Below are 6,054 nucleotides of genomic sequence, written 5' to 3' on the forward strand. Positions count from 1 at the left end.
CCACATCACCCCAGCAATGGCCCATGTAGGCCTATTAGGAGTCTACACTATCCTCTAACACCGTCTCCGAGAGCTATCCTCGTTGTCCTTAGACATCCGCTGTGGCTTCTGCCTTTAAAATCCAGAATCCAAGCGAGGATCAGGTGTTCCATTTGGCTGTCATGTTCTCTAGTCTCCCTGAATCCGGAATAATCCCCGCCTCTGCCTCTCAGAACACGGACATGTCACGTAAAAGCCCCAAGTTTGCATTTGTCTGCTTCCTCACGATTGGATTTGGGTTAAAAGTGTTTGGCAACAATCTATATTATGCTTTGCACTGTCCCTCATGGGGCGGCATAGGATCTAAGTGCCGCTTACATTTGGTTTAAGTGGGGTCTGAGGGATCTCTTCACAATAAGAAGATAGTTCCCCTTTATAAATGAAAAAATTAAAAATCAATGCCTGCTTTAGAAACCAAATTCTGCCATTCATAACCACCATTTCTGTCATTTGTTTTTATAAAAAATAATTTTTTGAGACAGGGACTCATATAGCCTACCATGCTCTTGAACTCGTGTACCTGAAGCTGATATTTAACTTTAGATCCTCTTGCCTCTGCCCCTTAAGTCTAGGCTTGCTGGTGTGTGCCGTTAGCAGCTGGGAATAAGCTCAGGGTTTCATGCATGCTAGGCAAGCACTCTACCAACTGGGCCGCGTTCCCAGTCCCTACTTCCCTCATTTAATATATGCACAGCAGCAAAGGGCTCTGGCTTGCACTGTTGGTCTTCTTTCCTCAGGAGAGACAGAAGGAAGTAACTGTGATCTTATTTTGTTGATTCGGTGTTCTGAGCCGGGCACCAGGACAGACGGTTGTTTCATCGGCTGTGAGGGGCAGAGGCTATCTCCCCTACTAGATAGAACCTTTCTCTTTTCCTAGTGGGGAAACTGAGACCCCTGCCACGGCTGGAGGGACACTTTGGGGCTGCTGGGATGTCCTGGGAATACCAACTCCGTGTCTTTAGTGTCAGCAGATCCAACCCTTGTCCTCCACTAGGTGCAAATAATGGTCCTGTGGCTTCAACCTGTAGGATGTTCTTTCCAGCTACTTCTGAGCAGTAATCTCCTTCTCGCTCCCTGGGACTGGCTACAACTTTTAAATCCAATATAGAATGAAAATGCAGAATTTCTGTCTCCAAAAGGAGCAAGGCAGGGAATTAAACCAAGCCTGAGGCCCTAGGGTGCCAGCACCCTGATCCATGCCCTTAAGAACACTCACAGGTACCTGCCTGCCTGTCTTCAGTACAGTTGCTGTGATCAGTAGCAGCCCTGTAGTGCTGGCTCATATGTCCATGTAACTAACACGTTCTTACAAGTGTTCGCTGTTGTTGTTTGGTCTGGGATTATAAGATGATTAGCTCACTCTGTTCCTTCTTGCCCAAATTCTAGCCAGTCACTTCTCTAGGACGCTGTGTCTCCTTTGGCGGGCACTGGGAGTGGTTGGTTAGGCAGGAGTGCCTTGGATCCCACATCACTGCTTGCCATGGGGTCCTGGCTTTTGGTCCTATTTTTTGGGCTGAGATGAGCCAACATTGTACACCATGGACTTGGAGACGCCGTCCATGCTGAGCCTTCTGCAGCCTTCTTCCTGCCACCCACCCACCTTCCCAAGGATGATCATTTGCTCTCCAGCCAGCACAAGCAGCACCAGGCTCCATTCCTGACCACACACCTGCCATTTCTTTGTTCTTTGTATGCTTGCAGCATGCCCACCAACATGTCGGTTCATTTCTGTGTGGTTTATCTGTGACAGGCACTTAGGTTTGTGTCCAGGTGAAGGTTTTCTCTTCTTGCTTCTTGTTGTATTTTCTGAATACATGAACCATTTATACAGCTCAGAAATTCTAGCTGTAAAAAGGAATGCTGGAAAAGGGGTTGTTCCTGTCCCTGCTTCTATTCATCCCTCAGAAATCACCTTTGTACCCCCACAGGTAGCTGTTTCCATTAGTTTCTGGTTTATCTCGCCTGCCTCTTCTTTATAGCTCCTACCTCCACGCATCTGACACAAAGGTACCACACAATCTTTGCACCGTGCTTAAAAGGCAGGTCATGCAATCTCATCTCTTTGACTCTCTTCACTCTCCACCATCAGCAGGACAAGAGAGAACGTGTGTGTAAAGACAGACTAGTGGGACCATTGATTGACAAGCTGAACCTGGTCCTCTGACACCAGGTCTGGAGACTTCTGGAGAAGAGGAGGGGCTGAGCTTGTCCCTGATTAGGCTCCAAGCTCGAGGCAGCAATAACCCTCATGTCTCAGGAACTCAATTCCTATTTACCTCTGAACACCAGCACAATTATTTCTGTAGTTGCAAAAGTTTTCGAGGGCATATTGAAGACCTAGAGCCTTGGGACTGGGGAGGTTGCAGGAAGGAAGGGGAGATGATTAACAGCAACCACAGTCCCACAGTCCCTTAAGCAAACTCAACCTGTGAACAGAGAGACTTAGAGAAAGGCAAAATGGGGGTGAATGTTTCTTCTGATCAAATCTTTTCCTGAGGAAAAACCTTCCCCGGCAGGATCCTGTAAGAAGGCGGATTCCTCCAGTGTATTGAAATGAGTCATTGCAACCTGCGTCACATTTACTTCCCAAACACCCTTGTGTTTATTACACGTCTATCTGTGCTTTCCAACGCAGCCCTTTCAAAAAGAATCATAAATCTGTTGCTGAGGATTTGGGCAATTGAGTGGTGTGAGCAAAGGGTGGGGGAGGCAAGAAGCTAACCTGAAATTCTTTGTTGTTGTCTGGAGCCGTGAGCAATAGGAAGCAAATTCAATATTTTCTTCTCACAGGATCTGGAAGGTCCTTTATTTTTAAGCTGTTTCAAAGTTATGGATGGAAAATTCTAGATTTTTATGTAAGGCTATTTATGTGTGTGTATTTATGTATATGTTATAGAATGGACATTCTAGAAGGGCCTTTATGTAAGGTTAGTTCACAGTTATAGAATGAACATTCTAGAAGGGTCTTTATGTAAGGCTGGTTCAGAGTTATAGAATGGACATTCTGGAAGGACCTTTATGTAAGGCTGGTTCACAGTTATAGAATGGACATTCTGGAAGGACCTTTATGTAAGGTTAGTTCACAGTTATAGAATGGACATTCTGGAAGGGTCTTTATGTAAGGCTGGTTCACAGTTATAGAATGGACATTCTGGAAGGACCTTTATGTAAGGCTGGTTCACAGTTATAGAATGGACATTCTGGAAGGACCTTTATGTAATGCTGGTTCACAGTTATAGAATGGACATTCTGGAAGGACCTTTATGTAAGGCTGGTTCACAGCTATGGCGTGGACATTCTGGAAGGCCCCTTATTTCAGAATGGTTCATAATTAAAAATGGAAAGTTGTGGAAGGTCTCTTATTTCAGGCTAGTTCATAGTTATGGATGGAATGTTCTACAAGTCTCTCATTTCAGGCTGGTTTGGTTATGGGTGGAGCTTACTGAAATGCATCACATTACAGTGCAGGATGAAATGCTAGACCTCGGCAGTCTGGAAGCTTGAGTGGACACTCCAGCCCACGCACAGAAGAAAGCATTCCACACAGTCTCACGGTTTCCCGACATCTTCGTGATACAGTGACACCTCACACATCACCCACGAGAACTCTGAAAGGGCATTCTGAAGCCTTTCTCTCTGGGTGACAGGTACACACTCCGCAAGGGCCATTTTAAAACCAGGATTTATTTGTTGCATTGAATTAATCTGCACATGAAACTGGACAGCACCAAATCTTCAAATGAGGTGCGACTTCCCATCTCCCAGGACTCCCAGGGCTACAGAAGAGGGGGCATCCAGGTGCTGTGACCCACACACAATCTTCAGGGAGGATTCTGAAAGCTTGGGTCAGTTACCAGCTTGGGGACTCAGGAGGTCTGGGTCCCCCTGCTCTGCTGGTTTGTCTGTACTATGGGCTGGGGGCTTGGACAGCTGGGAGCCATGCAAACAGAAAACATAAGCCTCCATGAGGCAGACATGAGGGCTGGAGCTCTGTGTAAATCTAATTATTAGCATGAACCGAAGGTACTGTCACTGTTCAACTCATCCGACCTTTTAAATGGATAACCAACCTTGAGGCTTAATTGGATTTAAAAAAAAAATCAATTTCTAGCCATCGCATAGTGTTGAAATGAAGTACCGCATTCTCAGGCAATTGTAAAATCAGGTCTACCCGAGACTATTTTTTATTATTTACAACTTTAAAATGACATTATCCATCTCCGTGAGCGTTCTATGCACACATATACCTTTTGTAAACAACTGCGAGCTCCCATGTGCGGCCACTGGGCCCGCCAGCACACAATCACTCTTCTGTTCAGCAGCAGGCTGATTCGTCAGCCGCAATCTCTTCGCACCAATTACACAGAGCTCAACTGGGGATAATGGCTCACCACTGTCTGCGAGTCTCTCTTAGCTGCAGCCTGGCATCATCTCTGTAATAAGAAAAAACCCTGGAGGAAGCTTTTACCAAATCCCATCTTGACCATTAAATCTTTCTTGAAGAAGGTCATTTAATTTTATGGAAAGAAATGAACAATTAAAACGGAGCGCTGGTCTAGAAATGAGGGGGCTGACAGTTCCAGGTCTGAGCTACGTCAGCCTTGTGACCACAGCACATCCTGCTATGGGGCTCAGTTTCCCCATCTGGGAAAGGGGAAGGCACAGAGGTCTGATGCCCTGGGTCAGAACGTGAAGTAAAAAAAACAAGCATTTGATTCCCTCAGCACTTCCTGGGAGAAGGAGATCAAATGATACAAACAGGGCCCTTGGCCTCTATCACATCTGTAAATGAGAAACAGTGATTACTAATGGTGGAATTTGGATGGTTAGCTTAAAGCAATTATAGAATTATAGTTGACAAACAGAAAATGCTACACCCAGTGGTGTGCTTCACCGAAGCCTGATTGAATGTGCATTCTCAAATGGAGCCTTGTTTAAATAGCCCATTTTTGCCAGATTATGGGATGGAAAGTGGAGGACCACACAATTATCGCAGCATTCAGGACAGTCCAGAGAGCTCATTTGCACAATTGGACAAATGATTATTTTCTTTTGCCTCAATTGGCCAGATAATTGTGCACGAGTCTCTGCCATTTGGCTCTGTGGAAGGCCCCTTGATGTGGTAAGAAAACCCAGCATTGCCGGGTTTAGCCTGTCTGAGGGTGGTATGGAGTTGGGGACAAGATGCACACAGCTGGCGTCCCTCAGTCTAATTCTGAGCCCCGGATAGGAAGCACTTCTACACAAGCTGTCGACATGTCCGCCGGTGCCCTCATTAGCTGTTCTGACACCCGTCAGCTTGCAGGGTCTGCTTTCCTTCAGTACAAAACAACTACGCGAAAACATCAGACACAAGGTGCAAGGTGCTGTGTGGGTGGTCGAGAGAACGCAGAGAAAAACCAGAGGTTTCAAAGGGCCAATAAACACAGAAATATACAACTGAGACCCACACATCAGGCTCTGAGCAGAGCTAAGCTCCCAAAACACATCAGATGGACCAGCACTGCCTCCTTAGAAGAAATTACACCCTACTGTACAACCACAGATGCCACTGGCCCTTTATCTACCTAATGGCAGCTCACCATGAAAAGGTTTCTTCACATGGTCCCCATGTGGCAGAGATAGAAGGGATCCTGACCATCAAAGCAAGGAGGCTCACAGTTGGCCTGCTCTGCCATGGCATTCACGTGCATCTTTGGGTAGATGGGCGGGCTGCTTATGACCTCGCAATGGCAGACAGATAAAGAAGGCTGCTCTTATTTCACAGATGATGTTCACCACGATTAGCAGAGTGAGTCCACATACATCCAGTCCTCTGACAGGAAAAATGAGACTCAAAGGGTCACACAGGCCAAATGCTCACCAACCCTGACCTAATGCCCAAGTTTCAGAGCAGTCTGCGTAATGGCGATGTCCACTGATAATTAGTAAGTGGAATGTGCGCACTCCGGTGTGACCACTCAAAGCCCAGATCACCAAAGACCCCATTGCAAATGTAACTGTGCTCCCCTTCTG

General features: G+C 46.3%; 1 protein-coding gene across 2 annotated transcripts in view; it reads right to left on the reverse strand.

The window, feature by feature from the left end:
- Npepl1 (aminopeptidase like 1) overlaps positions 1 to 6,054 on the reverse strand; it is a 65,130-nt gene that overhangs the window by 36,761 nt on the left and 22,315 nt on the right. The window contains exon 1 of one of the 2 annotated variants that reach the window (XM_041641669.1): positions 4,287 to 4,498. The exons of the other annotated variant lie outside the window; for it this stretch is intronic. The gene's annotated coding sequence lies outside the window, so the exon portion shown is untranslated. Of the gene's footprint in view, positions 1 to 4,286; positions 4,499 to 6,054 lie in introns of those variants that run through there. 2 annotated transcript variants of the gene reach the window in all.

Source organism: Microtus oregoni, unplaced genomic scaffold, assembly GCF_018167655.1.
Source record: "Microtus oregoni isolate MIOR12 unplaced genomic scaffold, Mior012 000071F_ref0000514, whole genome shotgun sequence".
NCBI lineage: Eukaryota > Metazoa > Chordata > Mammalia > Rodentia > Cricetidae > Microtus > Microtus oregoni.